The sequence below is a fragment of the Podarcis cretensis genome (genome assembly GCF_951804945.1).
Source record: "Podarcis cretensis genome assembly, chromosome: 7".
Taxonomy (NCBI): Eukaryota; Metazoa; Chordata; class Lepidosauria; order Squamata; family Lacertidae; genus Podarcis; species Podarcis cretensis.
Window position 1 is genome coordinate 17,650,475 of NC_137176.1, and position 27,920 is coordinate 17,678,394.

At 40.8% G+C, this 27,920-nt stretch overlaps 1 protein-coding gene across 4 annotated transcripts in view; it reads right to left on the reverse strand.

The window, feature by feature from the left end:
• The window catches only part of CDH18 (cadherin 18), a 639,311-nt gene that overhangs the window by 408,304 nt on the left and 203,087 nt on the right, over window positions 1–27,920 (reverse strand). The gene's annotated exons all lie outside the window — the stretch shown is intronic.

Here is a 27,920-nt window from a genome sequence, read left to right on the forward strand (position 1 = left end):
GGCCCTCTTTTGTGTAAGCTGAAATGCGTCCCACTGACTTCAGAGCCAAGTGCATGTACACAACCACACCGATGTCTTCTTCGGTGATCACCTGTAGCCGAGTAAGATTGTCTTCCATGAACACAGTTTTAATAGTGAGTGCATAAGTGACTGTGGAGGCCAATTCTGGTTCCACACATCCTTCCACAGTGGGGACATAGGTTTCTGAGCGGGAGTTGATCACGGTGGGGGTTTGCCAAGTGTGCCTTCCTCTTAGCTCATTTCTCCCTTTTGTCCTGAGTTCGAGCAACTTCAAAACCCATGACACCTTTGGTAAAGGCTGTTCTCCAACTGGAGTGCTTGCAGGCCAGTGTTTCCCAGTTGTTGATGTTTGTACTACATTTGTTTTAAGATTTGCCTTGAGAGAGTCTTTAAACCTCTTTTGTTGACCCCCTGTATTACGCTTTCCATTTTAAAGTTTGGAATAGAGTAGTTGCTTTGGAAGACGATAATCAGGCATCCACACAGCATGACCAGTCCAACGAAGTTGATGTTGAAGAATCATTGCTTTAACACTGGTGATCTTTGCTTCTTCCAGTACACTGGTATTAGTTCACCTGTCTTCCCAAGTGATATGTAATTTTTTGGAGACACCAATGAAAGGACTATGTCAGAGGTAGATTTAAGGTGTGACTCATGGAACCTTGAGGGTGCTGCAGGGGGCTCCACAATTATGTAGCATCAAGTGTGAGTGAAGGCACCAATTAGAGCAGAAGGCATCAATTTTGGCATCACACAGGGCGCCACTGAAATTTGAGACCCCAAGGTCACTGACTAAGTTTTTTTCCTTCTTCTTTATGTCTGAGATATGTCTTACAATGTGTTCCAATTAGTTTTAGATGTAGATCCTAGTAGCTGCTGGCTTTTATGTTTTCAAAGGGAGAAAAGTCACAGCATCACCTAATTAAGTTGGAAGAGCACTCCCTCCATTGAATCTTAACCAATTGCAAAGTTCAGAATTGGGCTTTTCATCATGCTTGGCAGCATATGTTTCTCCTCCCCTCCCTTTTATTAGTTCTTGCTCAACATTCCTCTTGGTGGATGTTTTGAGGAAACAAGAAAGCTTGCTGTCTTCTATTGAAATAGTATCTTGATCATATAAAGCACAAACCATCCCTTAGTACTGCTTAACTCAAAACACTGCCCACTATCACAAGAAAGTTAGAATACAAATCTACCCAAATAATCTACTTATTACCACCTGGGCCAGGCATGTCCAAAATCCATTTCGGGGGCCTAATCCAGCCCACCAGTCAATTTAATCCAGCCACCTTGGCAGTATATGTCCTGGGGTAAAATCCTAAAAAAAAAGCTCAGCAACTTTGGTCGGCCCTCACACATGTTCACTTGTTCAAATCTGGCCCTCTTTGAAAAAAGTTTGAGCACCCCTGAACTAGGCTTAATGAAGCTTAGCTTGAATAACTCAGACAGTTGGAAAATATATACAACCTACATACCATGTTGAAATTTCCCTGTTTCTTCTATGGGTGCTATTTGCAGCGTTGCAGATAACTATCTCTACTTTTGAACTATTCAATGGTTTAATTATTTACACCCCACCTTCCCTTCAAGGATCTCAAGGTGGAGAACACCCTCATTTTATTCTCACATCCTCATCCAATGAACTTCATGACTGGGGATCTGAACTCTATTCTCACAGCGTTCTTAAACCACAGTGGTTTATTTTATTTTTATGTATTTACTAAATTTCTATACTGCTCTTCCTCTGAGGATCACAGTGTGGTTTACAAAATAAAAACATACAAACACATAACACAGAGCAAACAAAAAAGCATACCCCTCAGTTTAAAATGCCATAGATTGTTTAATTAGCCAAAGGCCTGGGAGTAGAGGAATGTTCTTGCCTGGCACCTAAAGATACATAATGAAGGTGTCAGGTGAGCCTCCCTGGGGAGAACATCCCACAAATTCACATTCATTTCATGTGAATTTATCCTAATATACACAATTGTGTATGCCTTTTCCATAGCGTACACACCTTTGCAAATAAATTTTCCCCAAGTGCATGCACTTTTGTATGCTGTTTTCACTAATGTATGCATTTTCTTGTGCACTTTTCCCTGTGCTGAAAAAAAACAACAGAGAAGAGTATACTATAGAAGAGAGGACATAGCTACATTAGTGGAGTTTTGACATTATAAATGCATTATAACAATGTGACATCATATGGTGCTGTAGAGCTGAAACCTGAAGTGAATGATAATTTCCATTGTGAGCATTTATAACTTTTTATAGTGTTTTTTATAGCTGTGTAGATCCAGCCTATGCTCGGATATGGTTTCAGAAAATGTGAATTAGGTAGGTTCACCTTTAAATGTGAACTGAATTGAATCTGTCCCCCCATCCCTACCTACAACAACCTGAAATAGTACCCTAGGACTGTCCTGCTGTCTTGAATGAGCAACCAAACACACAGAGGGAATGGCAGAGGGAATGGCTCACCAAGTCAATCTTAATCTAAACAGCCACATATGGTAGGCTCCCCAATGCTTACATCTACACTTTGCCCAATTACTGAAGCTCTGTGTAGACATTTAAAATAAGAGGTTTAGATTGCAATTTTATAGCTACTTATCTGAGCATAAGACCTATTGCACTCAATGGGATTTACTTTTAAGTAGACATGTATAGGACTGTGCTGTTAAGAGGGGCTAGGGAGCTATGTCAGTGGTGGGTCTCAAGTCAAGGCTCTCATGTGATGTGTCCATGAGAGCCTATCACATTGTTGGTGCTAAGTAGATGCTCAGCGACAATGGGAATAGTACCAGTAATCGTGGACAACAGAGTTAGGAGATAGGAAAAGGACAGGGATATTCAGGGCAGGCTGTAGAATTGAAATATGGAAACTAATGAGAAATATGTGCTAGGAGTAAATATCCTGTAATTAATGCTGAGCTTCAACTCCATCTGTAAGAGCACACAAAGGAAGGATAACAATGCTTCTGCAGTATATTAAAGCCCATTTTGAGGTCCCATGGTCAATTCAAACCTAATTTCTAAAACCTAGACTGGACCCTTAGCAAAATACACTAGTTTAACATATTGACAAGATGTGACTGGATAGCTCTTGATGCCAAAAGGAAATGTTAATTTAAAGTAGGAGAGCAATGAAACACGAGTCAAAGAAAATATAATCACAATCCAATTACAAACATGGATTTATGCCTTGAAACCATTCCAGGAAGAGGTGGAGCAGCCTTGTTTGCAGCAATGAAATATGAACTCCTGAGTATATGAAAGCACTGTGATTACAGCTAGCACAGTAGCTAACATAATGATGCATAGCTTATTCAATGGCAAGTCCATAATCCAAATAGCCAGAGCAGCATGTTAAGATGTGCAAGCTTTGCCAAACAGAAGTCATAATTATTACTGAATGTCATTTATTTCACGTCTAGGCAACTTGCATTCTGGCAAGTCAAATGGAGCCTACTGGTCCAAAAGCATTCCTCTTGAATCCGATGCCTGCTTTGATCTTCAAAGATAAGTTATCAAGCCCCCAGCAAGTCATAAAAAGATAGCAAGCAGGTGCCCTTCACATGTTGGTGGCCTACAACTACCATCAGCCCTGACCAATGACCATGTTGGCTATGGCTGATGTGACTTCAACAACATCTGAAAGGCACCATGGTTTTTTTTCTTCCCCCTGGCAGCAGAACTGGCGGGCAGGTTCCAGTTCAGTAGACTACAATTGTTCAGCCCCAGCTTATTTTAGTTTGCTGAGTTTTTAGAATTGTGACTCCATAACACATTACTCAAGATGATGGCCATGGATGCTTACGGAATTTCTCTTGGCAAATTCCAGTTAGAAAAAGCTGGCATACTCTGTTCCTTTGGAACTAATGTGCAGATTAGAACTGTTTTAGCTGTCAACTTTTGTACTTCCGGAGTGTTCCAGCACAGTCCTGACACACACCCAAAATATTTTTTTTGAAAATCATTAAAAATTACAAAAAAAATCAAAAAACAATATAAAATATGTCAAAATATAACAGAAATGTTGGAAGAAAATGCACACGAAATCTATTTTAAATGTATTTAAAAGTGATTTTGTGTGTGTGCAGGTTTAAATAAATAAGGAGGGAGGGAGGGAAAGAAGGAAGGAAGGAAACAGTATTGGATGACTGTATGGGCAAAAACATGCAGAAATGAAGCACACCAGAGATGGATTTATTTGCTCTTTCCTATGTGCAATATATAAAACTATATTAATCCAAGTCATAAGAGAAATATGTTAGATTAAATTGATCATGGTTAAAAATGGCACTATGAAAGGCCCAGCAGAATATGAGTTTTTATCAATTACTTAAGAAAACAAGCAATATAGAAGGAAGGTAAGCTTGTTTTTTAAGTAATTGATAAAAACTGTCATATTCTGCTGTCATATTCAAGCAATATAGAAGGAAGGTAAGCTTCTCTAGCGGGACGTGGGTGGTGCTGTGGGTTAAACCACATAGCCTAGGACTCGCCGATCAAAAGGTCGGCAGTTCGAATCCCTGAGACGGGGTAAGCTTCTGTTGCTTGGTCCCTGCTCCTGCCAAACTATCAGTTCAAAAGCACGTCAAAGTGCAAGTAGATAAATAGGTACCGCTTCAGCGGGAAGGTAAACGGCGTTTCCGTGTGCTGCTCTGGTTCGCCAGAAGCGGCTTAGTCATGCTGGCCACATGACCCAGAAGCTGTACGCCGGCTCCCTCGGCCAATAAAGCGAGATGAGCACCGCAACCCCAGAGTCGGTCACGACTGGACCTAATGGTCGGGGTACCTTTACCTTTGCCTTTAAGCTTCTCTAAGGAGGGCAGCTTCTCTAAGGAGGGTGAAGAAATGCATTACTAGCCAAAATGATTTGGGCAGCTCTAGACATTAGTCCTCTTTACATGTTACAATCTGCATATCACTCAAATCACATGGAAGAGGACAGCAACAAACACACTGTCCCTTCTGTCACCATCCACTTCTGAAGTGGGGTGGTGGGGAGTGGGGATGGGTACATCAAACTCTTCTGTTCTCCACTGCCTTTCATGAGATGGAAAACCATTGTCCGAAGCAGGGAGCCTCCTGTCCTGGTGGAATCTCCTTGCATGATTTAGAACCCTGGAACATTGGGGTTTTAACTTGTTATTACCGTGTCCTCCCACCCCTAGCAAGAAACATTTGAGTGCTCAGGGGGGACAGCAAGCCCTCCTAATATTCATTTTGCTGTTCAGATAGCTCCAATGACCAGTCTTGGTGGGTGATATCATCACAGAGCCTAAAGAAGCTTCACTTGGAAGTTCACATCACAGTTCTATGGTCTATCATGTGGGGAGCTGGAACAGATTCAGCTGATCCCGACAATGTGAGATACACTTTTCACAGGATTCCTTCACACGCTATACCATATATTGGCTCCCAGTTGTTGTCTGCTTTACCAAACAATCTGAGCAGCAGAGCCAAGTTTTGCATATGGGACCTGAGATCAGGATGGGGAAATCTGACAGAATAGTGAATTTCTGCCACTATCAGAGATTGGCTCATCAGGATTCTGAAACTTGCATAGCTCTTCGTCCTGGATCATTCACACTGTAAAAGAAGATAAGTGAGCTTCTCCTCTGACATATTTATGAATGAAGATGATCTGTCTGTTCAGCTTCAGACATATAATGTGTTGCTGGAATACTTCTGTTTTCATAGAGTTACACTTCACTGTAATCCGAAAATGCCCTCCTCCAGATGCAATACATCAACATTGTTCACAACTGTCAGACTCAACTGCCAGGTTGTCAGCGGCTGAAATCAACACTCGTTTTGACAATTGGAATTTCAACTGCAAAATGGTCTTCGGTAATTAATATAATTAAACAGCAAGTGAACAATGTAGTTGCCATCAGGAATTCATTGTTTGCCCAGATGAATCATTCTCACTTTACTGTTTAATTGACATGACTTTCGCTTTAGCTACACTGCAATTAGTGTGCCATGCTCCTGATGGAGCAAATTCCATGTGTGTGGGGGAGAGAAACAAACTAAATTGCTGTCTTTTTTTTCATTTTTAGAAAGACAATTATATTTAAATCTTGCTCAGTTATTTTGATAGCTGAGCATAAGTGTAGAACAAACACAAGTCACCCTTTGCAACTGAGAAACACATAACATACATTTATTCTAGTGGTTTTACCATTAAGCCAGGGATGGGGTATCCCTAATCTTCCAGATGTGGTTGGACTCCAGTCCACAAACAACATGGCCAATGGTCAGAGGTGACAGGAGTCCAGCCACATCTGGAGAGCTATGGCTTCCCCAGTTGTATCTTGGTCCTTTGCATACATTACTTCTCAACAACAGTATAAACCGAGAATTGCCACCAATGTTTGGAAAGAAGGTAAAAATGCCCCCTCCATGCTGGCTTCAAAGCCATTGATTGCTTTTGCCCATTGATATAATTTCCTCCTGGCCATGCTTCTTCTTTGGCGATCACTCGTAGCTGAGTAAGATTGTCTTCCATGAACACGGTTTTAAAAGTGAGTCCATAAGTGACTGTGGAGGCCAATTCTGGATCCACATGTCCTTCCACGGTGGGGACATAGGTTTCCGGGTGGGAGTTGATCACTGTGAGGGTTTGCCAAGCATGCTTTCCTCTTAGCTCATTTCTCCCTTGCATCCTAAGTTTGAGTGTCTTCAAAACCCATGAGCTTTGGTAAAGGCTGTTCTCCAAATGGAGCGCTTGCAGTGTTTCCCAATTGCTGGTGTTTATACTACATTTTTTTTAGATTTGCCTTGAGACAGTCTTTTGCTCACCACCAGCATTACGCTTTCCATTTTTAAGTTCAGAATTTTAAATCCTCCATGCCAGCTTCAAGGCCATTGATTGCATTTGCCCGTTGATATAGTTTCCTTCTGACCATGCCACTTATCCATAGGAGAGGGTGAGGTTTTGCTCATACAACTTTTGCTTGCAATCTCAAATGATGCAGTCACAGGATCTCTTTGCCACATTACTTATTTGTGATAATGGACTCTGATTTCCAGGAGTTTTGTTGGTGAGCAGGTACCTTTCTGAATACCAGCACAGAAGCATGACATTATAACTTGAAAACTGATATTGATAATAGACCAGTGGGATTTTAATACTTTTTTTTTAACACAGAGATTCAAGATAATTGATATTTGAGGACTGGTTCATGAGTGCCTAGTGGAAAAAAGAAGGCAAAGTGTTCTTTGAGGGTATATTCTTACCAATCACCCTAACTACTGGCATTTTTTTTTTTTTTACCTAGTACACAACATAAATTAATCTCTGTTGTTAAGCATATAAAAGTCACCATGTTTCTTGATACAACTGCTCTCTATTGCAAGGAAATAGTGTGTTTTGCCTAAAGATTAGGCATAGTTGTAGAGAACTGTTGGCTTTTATATTTCCAAAAATTGGCAATATGCTACAGCATGTTACTTCAGCCCTAGCTCCAATGAAAGAGAGAATGACATTCTTGGAAGGGCTTATTATTATTATTTCTACCAGAAGCCCAGAGAGCTATTTCCTCCCCATCACAGTAGCCTGAATAGTGTCATTTTGACAGCCAATGTCTTTCACAAAAGCTTCAGGAAATCACCAGGACATGAGTGTTGAAGGGCAAGCCAAAAACATGCTCAAGTATTCTTTGACAGGGCAGTCACTGGAATAAAAAATGACTCATTCTGACACTACCAGGTGCTAAGTTGTTTGAGGTTATGCAGACATGTGTGTTTAAACACTTAAACACACACACACACACACACACACACACACACACACACCACAAATTGCTTTTGTTAAGTATGAATCAGTTGAACATGACATATTCTGGCAGGCTGGCAGTGACTAAGTCATGGCACAGGCAGAGAAGGGTTAAAGTGAGTTTTTCATACTTGTTTTGGAATTCTGACCATCTCTCTGTTTGTTTCAGGATCTAGGAAACTTGTTTTGTGCAACTGAACCTTTGCCTGAGGATTCAAGGATCATAAAGTAATGAAACATATAGATCATTTACGATAGGAAGAAAAATCGCTGAGTTCAAAGTCTCAAATTGCCTTCTGGTTTTTTTTTGAGGTTTTTTTGTGCTCTCTCTCTCTCTCTCTCTCTCTCTCCCCCCCCCCCCCCGAGCTGTAGCCAGGAAGCAAAAGACATTTTCCAGCCTTTCTTTATCAGCAAAATGAAGAGATGAAAATCTTCTGACAACATTCTAGGAAAGCCAATTTAGTATTTCTGATGCAAAAAAAAATATTAAAAAAAATTAGGGCATTTTTATATCTTGCACTCTTCCTTTCTTAGATTCTGTGTCTGTCTGTCTGTCTGTCTGTCTTTCTATTTGTTTATTTTATTTATTCATTCATTTATTTAGTGAAGCCTACTTTATCCTTCCCCCAAAGTGGTCATAGGCTGGTTTACAAAAAAAACCCCAAGGTTAATATAGGTAAATACAAATTATACGGAAAAATCAAAACAATACTATACTATAACAATACTAAATAACTAACATTATTTTTGATATGGTTGACATTTAAAAGAGATCTATTAATTAGAAGCTTTTAGATTATTTGAAAGGAGGAAAAAAAGAGGTTAAATTTGTTCAACCACTTGTTAAATTGGATTCTCTCTGCTTTAGCTTAATCTGTAGTATGGAAGACTCCTGCCTAACAGCATATTCAATGCCACACTAAATAGGCCTCTAGTCTGACTTGCACTTGTCTCACTGCCTTCCTCTGGGAAAACCTGATTTTTAATCACCCGCCAAGCTTTAAAGCCAAGAATCTCTATTACTGCAAGAATGTATATGCCTTTTCCCGGGTGGGACAAGTGTTAGAAACTGCAATATGAAAGCTAAAAGCTAAATGGCACCTTAAACCTAGGTTATGGGCACAACAACAGAATGTCTAGGCATACTTTTTTATAACAAGAACAGTGTGCTGAAAATGAATGTACTGCAGCTAAAATATTATGCTCATCTTTCACATGGCCCAGTCCTTCCCCTGCCCACCCCTCTAATATTCTGAAGAGGGTTTTTTTTTCCAGTCTTCAGAGAGCAACTGGAAGTGGACAGGCAGAAAAAGGTCCCCCTTTCCTTCCACTCTGCAGTTTTAATCTGAAATCTTAGGCTCAGTACTGCGCCCAGAGCTCAGAAACTGCTCACGTTTATGAAATTCCCTGCTGCAAAATGCTCCTAGAACAATGGGAGTTGTGAACACTGGGTGGGACACATCTTCTCCTCTGAAACCTCTTTCTCCCACAAAGGAGGGGAGGCAACTGGGATTCAACACTTAAGCCAGATCTATTCCGAGGGAGGCAAGAGCTCCCATTTGTTCTAGTTTCTCTGCCACATTCCTTCTTGTCTTCCTTCAAAGTCTGCCATCCCAGGCCTGAGCCCAAAGGAGCCAATGGAGACATGGCTATTTCCTACTATATATTTTCCTCGGTTCTGTTCTAATATCCATGTCTGATTCGAGCCCCAGTCCACAGATTTTTTTCCACACTGGAACAGGTTGCATGTTCAGAACTGCATGTAAGGATAGGCATGTTCTGCTGTGGAACAGATTCTTGGTAGGGTTTAGAGGAAGGGAGGAAGTTACATTGGTTCTTCTTTTTAAAAAGATACAGAGGTATATAATGTAATTTTTCAGGAATACTCATCCAGTTGGTAACCTGTCATTCAAGACTAAAAAATAAGAGATTTCAGTAAGTCCATCATTTGGTGAAGGCCGACACTCAGATGTGAATGCTGGCAAACTTTGCAGATGTCTGAAGCTAGACACATATTTCTTCATTTTTCAGACTACACCAGTGAATGCTGACAGACGCACGTTGGGAACTGTCAGCATTTGTCAGTGCTTTCTGTGATTTTTATTTTATTTTTTTACAAAATTTATCTGCGACTATCAACACTATCAACATTCACACACAAAAATTGGGGGGGGGGGATTCCCATTGCTGCTACTACTATATGCAGTTTGAAACACATATCCACACACTAGTTTAAGACTAGTCGGGAATCAAATATATTTGTTTTATTCAGAAACTCTGGTCAGAGCCCAATAAAATACACCGTTTCACAGCACCCATAAAATCTGCTATTGAATAAATGTGTGTATTTTACATTTATAGGTACAATAGGCACCACATAGACCTGTTGATATTCCATCATGTACCATTTTTTAATTTTTTTTTCATGCTTATTTCCATGCTTATTACATACAACAACAACACCACCACCACCGAAAAGGGGTACAACTTAAGAGGGGAGGGAAAAGGAAAGAAAGTAAAATTTACACAATCTGTTAATAAGATAAAAATTATGACATAAATCTGTGATCGCAATTTCATGTTACAATAAAAATAAAAATAAAAATATAATTATATTTTATACCTGACATCCCATTTATTCTTTAATTCTTTTTACATAAATTTACTGCCATATCAAAATACTATTTTTATACTAATATTTTCACAATTTATATATTTTTTTTCTTTACATAAGCAATTAATAAAAACTGACTATCTAATTCAGCATATTCAGTCAATTTTTGTATCCACTCTTGTCTAGAAGGAATTATGTCACTCTTCCACCTTGTAGCTATAAGAATTATTGCTGCCACTGCTGCATACAAAAAAAATCTTTAAATTTTTTTTAGGAATACCTGAATCAGTAATGCCCAACAGATATGCCTCTGGTTTTCTAATAAATGAGATTCTTAACATTTTTTCTAGTTCAAAGTGGATTTCCTCCCAAAACTTCTTTATTTTGCTACATTGCCACCATATATGGTACAGTGAGCCTGTTTGGTCCCCACATCTCCAACAATTACTTTTGGCTCCTTTGTACATTCTGGCTAATTTCCATGGAGTTAAATACCACTGGTGTTGCATTTTTAACAACACCATGTACCATTTGTATGAAACACCATCTGCTTATTATTGCTCAGGTCTTTGCCCATGAATGAGATCTGACTGTGGTAACACAGCAAATTACTTTACATGGCTTATTTGTAAAAGCTGGTTGAACGTAAAATGGATAGAATGTTAAAGAAATAAAATTCTGCAGGTTTAAAGAAGTGATTACCCCTTCTTTTAATTTAATTAGCATATTTAAGGTCTAGATGTGCTAGATGTTCCTTTTTCATTGTGCTTCCTCTCCATTGTATAATTCAACTTAACCATTGGAATATATTAGCTCTACATAATCATCAATTACAAACCTAGACAGCATCTTAAAAAGCAGAGACATCACCTTGCCAACAAAGGTCCGTATAGTTAAAGCCATGGTTTTCCCAGTAGTGATGTATGGAAGTGAGAGCTGGATCATAAAGAAGGCTGATTGCTGAAGAATTGATGCTTTTGAATTATGGTGCTAGAGGAGACTCTTGAGAGTCCCATGGACTGCAAGAAGATCAAACCTCTCCATTCTGAAGGAAATCAGCCCTGAGTGCTCACTGGAAGGACAGATCCTGAAGCTGAAGCTCTAATACTTTGGCCACCTCATGAGAAGAGAAGACTCCCTGGAAAAGACCCTGATGTTGGGAAAGATTGAAGGCACAAGGAGAAGGGGACAACAGAGGACGAGATGGTTGGGCAGTGTTCTCGAAGATACAAACATGAGTTTGACCAAACTGCAGGAGGCAGTGAAAGACAGGAGGGCCTGGCATGCTCTGGTCCATGGGGGTCACAAAGAGTCGGACATGACTAAACGACTAAACAACAACACAATCCATCAATTGTAGCTGGTGTCTACCCATTAACAGATACTCTTTCTCAAAGTTCTATGAAAACTTGACAAATTCTTCTCCTTACTTCCTCTATCCACTGAATGCTACTGTTTCCTTTCACTGCTCTTTGCAATTAACCAGATACTTAACAAAGGGAATCAGGTGAACTGCAAGAAGTCGTATATAGTGATTGAAGGTGGGTGAACACGATCCAGTGAAAGTTAAGCATTTTGAAGATTTCTGCTAACTGGAAGCTTAAGCAGAGCTTCACATAGTGATTTGCTATGGCTCCTATACATTTCAGTTGAGTATGTAGGAAAACCTCTATGCAGATTGTGATCCATGTCGATTAATGAGAGTGGAAGCTATTTGGGCACAAGTGTGTCGTGGGCTAGGTTCATCTGAGATGTAGTGTGAATCAGTCAGATGAAAACAAGCTGTTCCTTTCCATTACATGAAGTGTAAGGGCACCACTGACACACCAAACCTGTTTGATACCAGTTTGGCAGTCATGTCTTTCCTAAGAAGCATGGAGAATGTAGGTGTGCTTTTTATATGGTGACAATTGCCAGGTTTCCTTGGTTGGTAACCATCAACATTTATCAGGTTTGATACTAGATTAAAGGTGTCGTCTAGGCAGAGGCATGCCTTCAGTTCAACTTTTCTTGTGGGGAGGGGGAGAAGGCTTCTCTAACAGGTAGGAAATGTTGCTCTTGCTCTTTATACTTTGGCAGCAATTCACATACAATGGTTTCATTTGTGGAAGGGCTTCTGATGCAGTGGAGGTCTCATTCAGTAGAAGGGGAGGAGGCCGTGTTTTTTTTTATATATATACCCTCTACACTCTTATGCTCCAACACCACTTTATGTAGTCCCTTGCATGTCTATAAGGTAAAGGTAAAGGGACCCCTGACCATTAAGTCCAGTCGCGGACGACTCTGGGGTTGCGGCGCTCATTTCTCTTTACTGGCCGAGGGAGCCGACGTTTGTCCGCAGACAGTTTCCGGGTCATGTGGTCAGCATGACTAAGCAGCTTGGTGAACCAGAGCAGCACACGGAAATGCCATTTACCTTCCCACCAGAGCGGTAGCTATTTATCTACTTGCACTTTGACGTGCTTTTGAACTGCTAGGTTGGCAGGAGCATGGACTAAGCAATGGGAGCTCACCCCATCGTGGGGATTTGAACTGCCAACCTTCTGATCAGCAAGCCCTTGCTGAGATATGATGGCGTCCGGCACACTTCCCCAGCGCTGGTGGATGCCTGTGCTGATAGGAAAAACTTGAGCTCTCTTCGCAGCTCTTAGCAGAGATCCGCAGTGGCAGAAAGTTTTGCCCTGTGTGTGGATAATAAATCAGACTGGACGCAGGCTTCTTGCTAATCTCTAACAGTCTTTAATGAGAAGAAAAACATCATAAATCAGTCCGGGTGAGAGAGTGGACATTCTTTCATCTCTCAGCCAAAAACGAAAGTAACTCACACACAAAGAAAGATTCCCGTATGTGAACATAACCATGCCTCAGAATGTGAGACGTCACACAGAACTGTTTAACCCTGTAAGTTCTGATTCTCCTCACAGTCCTAGTCTCTGTGGTTTAGACCACAGTGCCACCCACACCCCCCAATGTCAAAAAAGAGTCCTTCCAGATCAGACCAAAGGCATCCTTTAATCACAGTGGCCAATTAGTTGCTTATGGGAAGCCCACAAAGCTTCTACCACTGAAGTGAACTGAGGAATGTGATTTGGAACATATCCTGTTTATTGCATGGAAGAACATATGAGTGGGAGGAGCTCCTATTCCATTTCCCATTCCCACTTACTATTGGCCCAGTTAAATAAGAATAAAAAAGCTTCGTGTGTAAGAGAAGGTAAGGTATTTGGTAGTGACACTTTTGCTGCTTTTCATTGATTCTATTATCAAGAAGATGAAGAGTCTTCCTTTCCAATCAGTTATTATAACACATTTTGAGTGTGCTATAAAAAGTGTCATTAATCTGAAACTTTAGCAATCTGACAGTGACACTGTTTCCAGCCTCCTAATTTGCAAAAAGAAGAATGAGAAGGAAAAAAAAAAAGGAAATTGCACTTGGCTTCATCATAATCTTCACTTTAGTTCCACTCTTGTCATTTTAGCTGTGAATTCATTGTTTCTTATCCCCATACAATAGAAGCTGCTGTCAAAATCAGCAGTGTTTCCACTCAGGAAAAATAAATCTTTTAAATGTTTTTCTGCCAATGCTTTTTAGATTATAGTTATTTGAAACTCTAAATGAAGTCCTGAAAGCCTCAATATACCACCAGTGTTGATGATGTTGATCAGCAAAGCACAATGAACTAAAAGTATTTCACAGATGTTGCTATTGCAAATAAAATCCACATAGGGAGAAGACTGAAAGCATATATAATATCTTATGCCAATCAAATGAAGCAGTTTTCTTTTCCTTGTTTGAAAAATCAAAAGGGGGGGGAGTAATACATTCCTAGCCCAAATCACCCCCAGGAACAAAGGAGCAATTACTACCAGTAATCTTTCTTCAATAGCCTTTGCTAATGACCAAATATTACATGGAATGCATGGGGGACAGCCAGGTTAATAAAGACCCGCAGATAATGCAACCTTAAATATTTACTCTAAAGGTATTTTATAATTTACAAGATGTATTGTGTGAAGCTCATGCTGCAAGGACAGACCCAGAGATGATGATTGATTGATTGATTGATCTATTTAATTTCTATATCGCCCTATACCCGAAATTTTCAGGGTGGTTCACATGAGATATCAAATACATAAAATCAAAACAAAACCAACAACCCAATAACACCCCCCCCCCCCAAAGAGCCAGCATTTTTTAAAAGGGTATAAAATGTAGATCAAGTCAGGCAAGGCCTGGTTGAAAAGGAACATTTTTGCCTGGTGCCTAAAGGTATATAGTGAAGGTGCCAGGCAAACTTCCCTGGGGAGAGCATTCCACAGATGAGGAGCCACTGCCAGGAAGGCCCATTCTCATGTTGCCACCCTCCTCACCTCTTGCAGAGGCACACAATGGGCCTCAGAAGATGATCTCAGGGTCCAGGTAGGTTCATATGGGAAGAGGCAGTCCTTGAGGTATGGTCCTGAGCCATTTAAGGCTTTAACCAGCACTTTGAATTGGGCCTGGAAACTAATTGTAGCCAGTGCAGTTGGACCAGGATTGGTGTAATATGCTCAAACCGTCTTGCTCCAGTGAGCATCTGGCCGCTGACTGGAATCAGAGTCACGGGTAAGTCAGAGCTGAGTATTTCAGCAGAGCCAGGAAGACCTTGTTGCTCACAAAAGAAGCCTTTCTTTCTGGCCTGCCCAGGAATGTCCGGCTCTCAGTTTGCACTGGTAGGGGTAGTTTGAGACGACTCTGTCCCAAACTGGTCCCCTCCAGAATACAACTCTCACAATCCCAGACCATTGGCTATGCTTGCTGGGGCTGATGGGAGTTGTAGTCCAATAACATCTTGAGAGAACCAAGCTGCAAAAGCTGTCCTAGATAAATGCTCTAAACTGCATGAAATATACTCGGAGTCGAGTGTGGATTTCATGCTCTTTATTCAGCTCATAGTAGTGAGGAATGCCAGTTCCCCTGAAATGTCTGCTTTATATACATTATTTACACAATGGGCCCCACATGATTGGCTAATTCCAGGATTCTCCTGTAAGCCAATCAGGTTGCGGATTCCCTTCCACCTGGAGTTGGATTTGGTGGCTCCTGCGGACCAATCAGACTGCTGCATTCTGGATCCTATTGTTCTGGGACCAATCAGACTTCTGCATTTTGGATCCTATTCAACTCAGTACATAACACTGCAGTTCTATAGTTCACCACATGGAGCACCCATATGCAGTTCCAAAAGTTCCTAGCTTGAGCTGAGATATGATAACATTGACATAGAATTCACTTTCTTCTTAAAGGAAATCCATGGTCATTTGAGGTATTCTTTTTCTGCATATTCCAATTTTCTCACGGCAGTGCCTCTAGAGAGATTCCCTCTGAAAACAACCATGAAGAAAGAAACACAAGGCCAAGGTAAGATTTTAAAGTTGTTTTGTGGCGGAGCAGAATTGGAGGGCAAAGTGGGTTATAGTGGGAAATAAGGTTCAAAAGTTAGGATAAATATATAGAGAAAGATAGTTATAAACACACATACAGATATGATAAGGACCGCATATCTGTGCTAGATGCAAAATAAGATAAAAAGTCTGTGCTAGGTTAGAAAAGGGGTGTCACCTTGACAATAATGATAGAAAGCAGAAATTAGGACCAGATGGCATCTACATTACATCCTAGCCTCTTGTTGATAGAGTCAATTAGGCATATGAATGCACACAAACCTAAGAGCAGGGTGCCATTAACCTAGATTTGGCACTATCATGTTACCAGTCAGTCACGGGTCAAGCTTATGGAAATAGTCTTGGTAGGAAGATGCATCCCCTTATAACGAAACGGTGACTCAATCGCATGAAATGCAATGTCTGGCCATTAGGGTTGTGTTTAGCTGGGGCTGAACCAGCTGGGAGTGGTTGTAAGAATGAGCCGGGATTAAGATTCCCCAGGAGCATTCTATCCCTGTTGATCATATCATGTAAGGGTCAACTACAGCAAATGCTCTTAAATGTATGTTCCTTCTTTGCCATTTCATCTTGAACATAATCAAAAGAAGCATTTGCGCCTTGCTATAAACATTTTGCCTTCTCCCAGTAGAAAAGTTATAGGGAAGTGCACATTTAATAGGGAAGTTCACCATTTATATTTATAATTTATACACATGCGATGGGAAGCCTGTGGCCCTCTAGGTGTTATCGGACTCCAACTTCAATCAGGCCCAGCTAAGCTTGCCCAATGGTCAGGGATAATGGGAGCTGTAGCATTTGAGGGGTTGGGAGGTTTCCATCTTTCTACACTTGAATGGTTGAGAAAGAGCATATGATGGCCATCCCATCAAAAGTGTGTGTGTGTGTGTGTGTACCATGGTACCTCAGAACTCGAATGCAATCCATTCCAGAAGAGCGTTTGACTTCCAAAACGTTTGAAAACTGGAGCACTTATTTCTGGGTTTTTGGCATTCAGGAGCCGAAACATTTGAGAACAGAGCCGTTTAAGTTCAGAGGTGTTGTTGTTGTTGTTGTTGTTGTTTAGTCGTTTAGTCATGTCCGACTCTTCGTGACCCCATGGACCAGAGCACGCCAGGCACTTCTGTCTTCCACTGCCTCCTGCAGTTTGGTCAGACTCATGCTGGTAGCTTCGAGAACACTATCCAACCATCTCATCCTCTGTCGTCCCCTTCTCCTTGTGCCCTCCATCTTTCCCAACATCAGCGTCTTTTCCAGGGAGTCTTCTCTTCTCATGAGGTGGCCAAAGTATTGGAGCCTCAGCTTCACAATCTTTCCTTCCAGTGAGCACTCAGGGCTGATTTCCTTCAGAATGGATAGGTTTAATCTTCTTGCAGTCCACGGGACTCTCAAGAGTCTCCTCCAGCACCATAATACAAAAGCATCAATAATTCTTCAGAGGTACCACTGTATATGTGTGGGTGTGTAATTTTCTGCTACTTATTTCTTTGGTACCCTGAGAAAATAATGGAAGATGATACGGAATGGGGCTTTCTCCAGCAACGTCATTAAAAGGTTTTGTAGTCATTAGACAAATGGTAAGAATACTATTATTGCTGCCTATATTCTGCAGCTTTCCTGTTCCACTGACTCAGGCAGCATTTCCCATTTGTATGAAATGTAAGGCAAAGGTTGTAATCTGATTTCAGGCAGATAGATAGTAGTAGCAGCAGGGACTTATCAGTGGAGGTGGCCTCCTTGGAGAATAGCTTATCTAGGAAACCAAAGGAACTGAGGGAAACTGTCTGTTTAGAAAAGCTTTTTAAATAAACAAGCAAACTGATGTATGCTCAAATTGTTTTGAACAGTACAAAAGGTATATATTTTTGCTGATTGTGTAAACACAAGTGGTAGCTTAGTGACAGATCACATATTTAGTACACAGAAAGCTGCTGGTTGAATTCCTGCATTTCTAGGTATGACCATAGGCGCCGACTCCATGGGGCCTGAGGGGGCCCGAGCCCCCTCAAAAATTCGTTTGGGGGGGCTCTGCCCCCCCAATAATTTAAAAAAATTATTACCGTAAATTTCGCTCTATAACATGCAGATTTTTTTCTCCTAAAAAGTAAGGGGAAATGTCTGTGCGTGTTATTGAGCGAATGTGTGGTCCCTGGAGCTGACTCGCCGGAGCGCAGGGGCAAAAATAGGCAAAAATCAGGCAAAAATAAGATCCGGCGGGCGGGCGGAGGGAAGGCGGAAGCTGCTGCTTTCCTGCATTCTGCCTCAGGGTCTTACTGCCCACCCGCTTCTGTTGCTGCGTTTGCTCAAACTCAACAAAGAGCAGGGAATCCCCTGCCCTCCTGGCAAGCAGAGGGTTAAGGAAAGGATCGAGTCCTTCCTTCTAATTCTTTCCTAGTCACACTGCGTGCAGGCTCCAGCCCACCACCTCCTCCTCTCCGTGCTCTAGGGACTCGCAGGCAGCCGAAAAAACATGCAGGTGGGGGAGAGAGAGAGAGGGCTGGCTTGGGGGGGGGACTTTAGCCTTCCTTTCCTCCCCCCCACCCCGTTAAACTCCTCCCCTGCATTCTTAGCCAGCTGCTTCAACGCACACCCCTCTTGTGCTTCTTGTCCCTTCTGTGTTTTTCCTTCCCTCCCCATTTAAAACGTGGTGACAAAGCACGGATCCACATGGATCCTCAGGATTTTTGCATTGGGTCACCCCAAATTCACCATCAGATCACATTACATGTCCATGGCTACATCTTGCACCAAAAAAATCACGCACCCACTGTTGCCTAGGGTCACAGTGGTGCAAAAACGTGGTTACAAAGCACGGATCCACATGGATCCTCAGGATTTTTGCATTGGGTCACCCCAAATTCACCATCAGATCACATAGCATGTCCATGGCTACATCTTGCACCAAAAAAATCACGCACCCACTGTTGCCTAGGGTCACAGTGGTGCAAAAACGTGGTTACAAAGCACGGATCCACATGGATCCTCAGGATTTTTGCATTGGGTCACCCCAAATTCACCATCAGATCACATAGCATGTCCATGGCTACATCTTGCACCAAAAAAATCACGCACCCACTGTTGCCTAGGGTCACAGTGGTGCAAAAATGTGGTTACAAAGCATGGATCCACATGGATCCTCAGGATTTTTGCATTGGGCTACTCCAAACTCACTGTCAGATATTAAAAATCTTTATAAATTAAATACATACAGAATGTTAAATTTTCAGTTTCGAAATATTAGTACTAGTTTAGTACTGTATTTCTATATTACTATAGTACTGTATTAGTTATTTTCAAATACTTAAATATTTTTAGGGTGTAAGACCCAATTAAAGCCCGTTATTTACATACAGTATTACAGTATTTACATACAGTATTAGGCAAGTGGCGCTGTGGGTTAAAGCCTCAGCGCCTAGGGCTTGCCGATCGAAAGGTCAGCGGTTCGAATCCCTGCGGCGGGGTGCGCTCCCGCTGCTCGGTCCCAGCGCCTGCCAACCTAGCAGTTCGAAAGCACCTCCGGGTGCAAGTAGATAAATAGGGACCGCTTACCAGCGGGAAGGTAAACAGCGTTTCTGTGTGCGGCTTTGGCTCTGGCTCTGGCTCTGGCCAGAGCAGCGATGTCACGCTGGCCACGTGACCCGGAAGTGTCTCCGGACAGCGCTGGCCCCTGGCCTCTTAAGTGAGATGGGCGCACAACCCCAGAGTCTGTCAAGACTGGCCCGTACGGGCAGGGGTACCTTTACCTTTATTAACTTTATTAACTGTATTAAAGCATTAACTTTGAGATATTATTTTTATTTAATGAACCCTCAGCCTTATTCAAAGTAAGCTTAAATTAGCTATTTCACTTATTAATCAAAGTGCTATTACTGTGCGACAGCAATATTTTATGTTTTATTCTTTTAATGATAGTTTAGGATTTATTTAAATATCATTTCAGTCTTTTCAGAGCTATATATTCACTGCTCTGTAATAGTCTATAAGCATAATTGTTACTGTAAATTAAATTAGCTTTTTACGAAAATACCGTGCGTGTTTATGTTTTGTTTCTTTTTTCAAAGCCAAAAAGTGTTTCAGGCTTGTCGAGTTTCCCGGAGTGTGGAGTTATAGAGAGTCGAGTTTTCGGGGTTCTAATGTTGATCATATGACTCTAAAGTACTTTTAAAAAACTTTAAAACTCACTAATTTTCATCTAAAATTTAGAAAACTTCCCGGGGCAGGACCCCGGTATGGGCCCCCCCAATATTTTTTATAAGTCGGCGCCCCTGGGTATGACTGAGAAATATCCCTGTTTGAAATACTGCCATTCAGTGTAGGATAATATTGAACTCGATGATTGATTACTTACTGCTCTGATTTTGTATAAGGCACTTTCAATTTATATGCTGGTTCTGGTTTATTTTCTGTGTCTTTAAATGTTCCTGTTTACACTGATTTGCTGTACATTTTATTTATTTGTTCTTATATGTGTATGCTACTATCAAGCCCTGCTTGAAGAAGGAGCAGAAATTTTAGAGTGAATAAACAAATTAGCAACAACAAAAGCCCCCACCAATAAGCTAGTTTTGAAAACGGACAGGTAGTTTTAACTAGGAAAACAAACAGAATAATATGTATTGTCCATGCAATGGACAGAGACGTTAGTAAACTATATTTGCTTTTTTAAATACCCTGTTCATACCCCATTCCATTTTCACACATCAACAGCTTCCCAATAAAATGAAAACATTTTTCCCCAGCAAAGGGATAACCAAAATAAGATGAGTTCAAAAACTGTATCACCACTTGCCTATTTCTGTTATGTCAAATTGCTTGTGTAGATTTGAGCTGTTGCTGCACTCAGTCATGCACAATATGGAAGAATTGATATTTGATGTTTTTATTATGGAAAAGGTGCCTTAGTCAACATCAAGGCAGAATGCTGTGCTGCACATGACAGAGTGCTATCAAAATCACCTTAAGAAGTTTGGTCAATTACCTTCCATAACCAGACCAAAAATTTTTTTTAAAATAAAAACAGTTTTTGAAGTGTCTGCATTAGCAGACAGGTTGGGCGGGAGCATGGGGAATGTTCAGTTCTTGCCTCTGATTCATAATTTTACCTTGACCTTGTCAAATTTCAGCTTTCTCTTTTTTCTCCTTTTTTCAAAATAAATAAATAAATAAATATATGCCAAAAGAGTCAGCATAGATAAAGCATTTACGTCATGGAGTCTGCTTCAAATTTCTCCCCATTCCAGGCCATTCCATGCCATCCTACAGTTTGAAGAACATTCATTGTGATGCACACACAAGCATAGTTTTTCTGTTTGCATGCAAAATCTACAAACAAACAAGGACTGCAAGGATGAGCATGCTAAATACCTTCTCCCAACCCGTGAAGGGTGAAGGTCTAAGTGGGGAGTCTCCTGTGCCTATAGAAACTCTGTTGGTGTAGAGACTCCCTAGTTCAGACTTGCACCCTCAATGTGGATGATGTGTGTTGAAAATCAGTGCACTTGTACTGTCTGCTTGTGTGTAGCATGGGGCTAATGAACGATTAGGGGTGTTCCTCAATGCTTTGTTCATGACATTTTAAAATTAGGCAGAAGCAAGTTGTTGTTGGTTGTGGTTGTGCAGAACGGGGGAGATTACCCCACTGTCCAAGTTGACTTTGCCACTTCCTAATTTGCAGAACAGCAGGAGTGAGAAGTGATGATGATTTAAAATGATCAACCACATTTTAAAGCCATACTCAAGGCAAGATTATGCACATGCGTGTGTGCGCGCACACACACACACACACTCTTTCAGTGAACAGTTGTGTATGCCTCAAAAATATCAAGTGGTGGGACAGGTTTACATATCTCATGTGCACATCAGCACTTTCTTATCATCATATATAGTGGGGGGGGGGGCTGGGTTTGTTTGTTTGTTTTTTGCATACATACATAACTTCCCACTCTTCCTTTCCTGATGTTTCATTTTTATTACTCCTTTTCATTAGCTGTTTTAAAACACATCACATCACCACCTTCTTAAAAGCTTTGCCTAATTAAAAAAGAAAAAAAAGTACCGAAAAGCTGTGTTTTAGTGACTAGTGAAGCAAATTGGCAGGGCCTCTCTGGGTGAAATGTTTTTCAGCTATGGTAAAGCTACAGAAAAGATTTTAATGTAAGTACTACACAGTGTTGGTAAGTACTAAACGGTGTTTCCGTGCGCTGCTCTGGTTCGCCAGAAGCGGCTTAGTCATGCTGGCCACATGACCCAGAAGCTGTACGCCGGCTCCCTTGGCCAGTAAAGTGAGATGAGCGCCGCAACCCCAGAGTCAATCATGACTAGACCAAATAGTCAGGGTCCCTTTACCTTTACTATACAGCCTTACCTCTTGGAAAGTGAATTTGGGCAGAGCCTCCCATGAGGAACTGGGGGACATGAGGATTTGTACAGGAAGAGACTCTTTGTCCCAGCAGCTTTTGGCTTCCAAAGCAATAAGCAGCATTAGTGATGGGGGCAAATTCAGCATTCCAGGACTTCAAAGTATGAAAGCCTCCAGTCTGAGAAGTCTAGGTGCTGACCTCTTCAAATTTGGGCCTTGCTTAAATAGGATTCATTTGTCTACCTTCCCTTCCCAAGGACCAAAACCAAACCCAACCTTTGAGAGGAGGCAGGGGGTAATCAGCAGTAGGGTTGGCATTTTAGAGAAAAACAAGGGCTTGCTATCCTTCCATTAGCTGGAAAGGATTGTTTCAAACTAGGGCTCTCTCTCAAACTGAAGCAGCAGGCAGAGATAAGTAGAAACCCCATGTTCCCTAGATGTCATTTCCTGCAAGGGAACATGAGGTGGTAGTTCTGTAATATTTGTCTCTTATCACTAAAAGTACCATATATTCTGCTCCCAAACACTCCCCGTTTTTAGTCCCCCAGTTCTGCCCACTACCATAACGATCCTGCCTCAAAGTTTAGAATAATGGTTGGAACAGCAGGTACTTTTCAAGTACAAAATGCTATTATTATTACTTTTCAGTCAGCTAGCAACAGGTTCAATTCAACCATTTTCATTTTCTCCTGGCTTGGAACAAGCAAGAAAGTGTCATGATTATCACATGAATTAATCCATCCATACTCCATCACTAACTTTTAATCTAATGAGTACAAGATTGACTGATTTTAGCAAAATCAACAAATCAGTGTTTGGTACATGCCTCACAAACATTTGATTATGCTTATTCGGGTACAAAAGTGTAGCAGAGCAAAGCCCACTTCTTTATTTAACCATAAACGCAAGAGATGAAGGAAGTGGATGCATGGATTTTAAGACTGTTTCCATCATACTGTGTTAGATTATTACAACACACATATAGCTGCAGGAACATATCAATATTCTGGCCATGCAGACAGCGAATGTGCCAATGAAGCTCACGGTCTCTTATTTTTTTCTTCGCATATATAACAGAATCCAAGACTCTCTCCATTAATAAAACTAATGTTTTGTAACATAGAAGTATATTCTTAGGCTCAGGAGCAAAGCAGCAGCTAGTGCTGCCAATTCTGGCCACACAATAAGAAGTGGGAAAGAAGAAGCACAATTACTCTAAAATAAGCATTAAATTGTTTTTGTTCCATCACTGTGGGAAACAGTCAAGCACAGAAAACACGGTGGGAACAAACCATGCTTGAAGGGCAGGCAGGTATGCCAGGCTGTGATAAAAAAACAAACCCGGAAGGCATTAGCCAAGGTAGGGTGGCTAACTTGTTGGAATCCAGCCCCAGTCAAAAGTTAGGGATGGTAGGGGAAACATCTGGAAGGCCACATGTTAGTGATACCTGCTTTAACTAAAGGAATGAGCAGTTGATGGAGAAGGATCTGGTACAATGGAACAGAAAGGAGCATGTCAGAAAATGATGGGGGTGGGTGAGAGGGATAAACTTTCTAAACTGGGGGTGACCTCGATGGTAAAGAGGAAAAAAAATGGTGTTAATTTTGAATGAATGAATCTCTTTCTTTACCATCGAAGTCACCCCAGCAAAACTAGTAGAATCTAATTATGAGCGTTTTGTGGGGAAATGGATGTCTTTTTTGGATTGCTTAAATAATGATTATAGCATGATGAACATGAGTAGAATTTGAGCTATGAGCATCAGAAGTAATTAATTATAATACATAGTGGTTATGATTAAAAGATAAAAGATAGGGTGCAGCAAAAGGGGAGAAACAATAACTCCATGGAAAACAGGGTGGGAAGTTGACAAAAATAAGAGACAAACTGAAATTGTATTTTGATTGTACTGTGGCACCTCGAGTTACAGACGCTTCAGGTTACAGACTCCACTAACCCAGAAATAGTAGCTCGGGTTAAGAACTTTGCTTCAGGGTGAGAACAGAAATCACGCAGCAGTGGGAGGCCCCATTAGCTAAACTGGTACCTCAGGTCAAGAACAGTTTCAGGTTAAGAACGGAAACTAAGAACGAAACTAAGAAAGAAAGACAGAAAGCTGTTAAGTCAACCAGGAGAGCAAAACAAAACAATGGTAGGAAAGGTTGCAGAAAAATTCAGTGAGCGGAGAAGTAGATAGGGGGGAAAAACTTTCCCCATGAAACATACACTTTGTGAAAAATAGGCAGGTGGAAGGAAGCCAGGGAGGCAGACTAAGGTTTAAGTAGAGGGCAAACTTTGCTCCCTAGAATAAATGTTAATTCCCCAAGGGCAAGAGCAGCATTAGAAAATCTGAGTGTAATGAACCCCACATGGACTCATTAAAAAGAAACTGAAATGGAATCAAGTTCTGCTCCTTGATTATTGTGTCTTTGTGGGTTGTTAGAAAAAGAAACTGAAAAGTCAAGTCAGATTTAGTAACTGTGGTAACTATCAATGTCTTTGTACAAGAGGTGCATAGAAGTCTCAAGTTACATGGCCTCAGATTTGCCATTCTTACCCATTTCCGATATGATGCGTTATGCCTACTAAGGCTTAAGTAATCTATACAATCAAGATATTACAAATGGGACCTGCAACAAATTTTTTCAGTGTGGAGTGCTCCTGTTCAGGTTCCAGAAAATAACTTTTCAGGTTATTTCTCCTCTCCTGTTTTCTATTCCTCTCCCAAGAGTTAGTCAGCTTTTCATGGCAATAAGTTCAGTCCTGAATGGACTGTTTTTGCAAGTTACCTGTGGGGTAACTGCAAAACTGCTGGTACTTTGCTCCTGGGTTTGTATGACGCTATTTTGGCTACATAAGGATTCACTCTTGGAGAATGAGTTTGTGACTGGTGTATATGATTCAAGTACATTTTAGTCAGAGCTCTACCTGAAGCTCAATGATGGACTTATCATGGACAAAAGGAGAAGAGAAATCATTGCCCAATTACTGTTTCTTTAACTACCTTTCAGCTGCAAATATAACGTTCAAGTGTGACACTCCAAGGCAACAACTGGCACAAAGCCCGAAGCTTCAGAGAAATGAATATGGGCTAAGCGTATCTCTGGATGATTTATTGGTGCACAACAGTTGCACTAAATTAGAATCAAAGTACAATTTGTTAGAAGACGTGTCTGCAGCTTTGCAGCTAAGCTCTGCTTGCCCTTGTGAATACCCTTTGCAATAAAAGTCCTACTTAGACCTATACCGCAGACAAATCAAGTTTATTTCTCGTGGATAAAAATATTGACTTTATAATACGGATTTTATAAAATGGACCCTCTCCAAGCAACTGCAGCTCATCGTGGTTCTGGGAGCTGTCTTCCAACCCTTTCTCTGGATTGCCTCTGTCACCCATTCTTGTGACTTGTAAGTCACCCTAAAACAGCTTTGATCAGGTGGGATATTAGTGCAGTAGATTAAAAAAACCAACCCATCCAAAATAAAAGCAGATGTTTCCAATGATGTAAACACATTCTCAACTATGGGCTAGGCTAAATCCCCCAAAAATTATATAGGTAGTTTTCAAAATCCCAATCCCAAAATTGCATTCTGGTGACATACCCTGAGAGAAAAATCAGGAAGTGTGGAGTAAACTATCATAACCATTGTGGCAGTGGATTTAATTTATATATATATATATTAAGAGTTAGATCTGTTTGCTTTTTACACAGTTTAGCCACAGTACAACTGCAGTTGCATGAATCTAGCCATGCTCAACAGCTACTAGTCCTGGACACATATTCCAATCTGCATCAAAAGGCACATCTGGCCAACTTAATAGAGCCCTGAATCTTTATTAGCTGCAGGTATAAAAGTTGGTTTCTCCATTTCAGGATAGGAATGTCTGGATAAAGCATCTCAAGTGTCATCTTTTTGCTATGTATGCATGTGTCCCCATCTTAATCTAGTGAACTTTCCCCTGCACATAGCTCTATCTATCTATCTATCTATCTATCTATCACCTATCATCATCATCATCATCATCATCATCATCTAAAGTTTCCTAATAATGATTAAAATTGGTACATAAGGAACAGCATAGCTCACACAGTGTCTTTTAAAACAGTAACATTAAATATTATATATACACACAGAGAGGGGCACAAACAAACAACAAACAAACAAACAAACAAACAAACACAAAGCCTTCCAGTCAACAGCAGGTACGGTCTATATCCAGCTGAAACACATTGAAAAGCACCCAATGTAACTGTATTACAAAGCAATCCTAACTATAGGAACCTGGCATAAATTATGCTGGCATAAATTACACCTACTCCAAACTCAGTTCAAGAGGAATTTGGAGGAATTTGATTTAGACCACCCTTCCTGCTCACTAAGGTCTGCCAGGTTGCTAGGTCACATGACCAAGCTGAAAGGGAGCTAGGATAGGGGTAAATTTACCGTTGCCCTGCCCTGCCCCTGCCACACTCCTGGACCCCTCTTGGAAGACTCATGCTGCCATATATTCTGCCGGTTTAAGTTCTGTCAGCTGAGCCTTGGCTGAGTCCTAGTTGAGCCAGAGTGAACGATTTGCATTGTCATTATCGCCAGCAAATCTGGGATGGGAGACTTAAGTCAGTGCAGCCCTAGCTGAACCCTGGCCTAGACAGGAAAGCCCAATATCTACCAAATCCAAACTCATTCCAGTGGATCTTAGGTTTGGATTGTGCTGCTAGGCTGTTCTACCTTGTTCTACTATGAATCAACAATATTTCAATTGTTTATATCAAGAATTATTAAAGAAATGTATAAAGAATAGCAACTTGTATAGAGTCCATCATGTTGCTGATATATGCAGTAGAATTGCAAATAGATTTCACACACAAAAAGTGGGGGCAGGGAAAATACGGATGTTTACATTCAGACAAAACTGGCAACAAAATATGAGGGAAACCAAATGGATTTTTATAAGAAGAGAAGTTTTCAGGGGAGGGGTTGTATCCCCCCAAACGCTACAGAATTTAAAGTGCTGTCCAGGGTAGATGTGGAGGTTCCGAAAAAAATCAAAGGAATTTTGAGTGAGGCTGAAAGAATTCAGATAAGACTAAAAAAAAAATTAAAAAAAATTCTCCAGGGATTTTAGGCAGCAGCTAATATCACTTCAGCCAGTGATCATAAACTTATCTCAAGTTTTTTTGCACTGTAAGAAGAGCTATCCTGAATTTTGCACTCAAGATTTATTTAAAGCAGATGCCAGCTTACGCTAAAAAGAAAAAGAAAAACTACTTTTGTGCTTTTTATGTTGTTACATTATTTTACATTATATTGTTATTAGTAATTTTAGACTCTATCTAGAACTTCAGTATGCTGCTGCTTTTATGCAATTTTAGGCTTTCTTTTATGTTCATTATAGCACTCTTCAGGCAATCCACTCCCTTGTAAAACCAACACATGAATTAAGAGACTGAGGATGAGAGCATTAAGCTCTCCTGCCTTCTATTACCCCATCCTCCATGACTTGGAGGATCAACTTCTGAAGCAAGGGGAGCTCTTTCCATGATTTATAATCCTGATATTCCCAGGTTCCAAACTTGGTGGGGAGGTGTATCTGCAAGTACAAAAGGTTTCCCTCTTCTGAAGTTTACCTTCCAATTAATACAGTGGTATTAAGAACTTAATTCGTTCCGGAGGTCTGTTCTTAACCTGA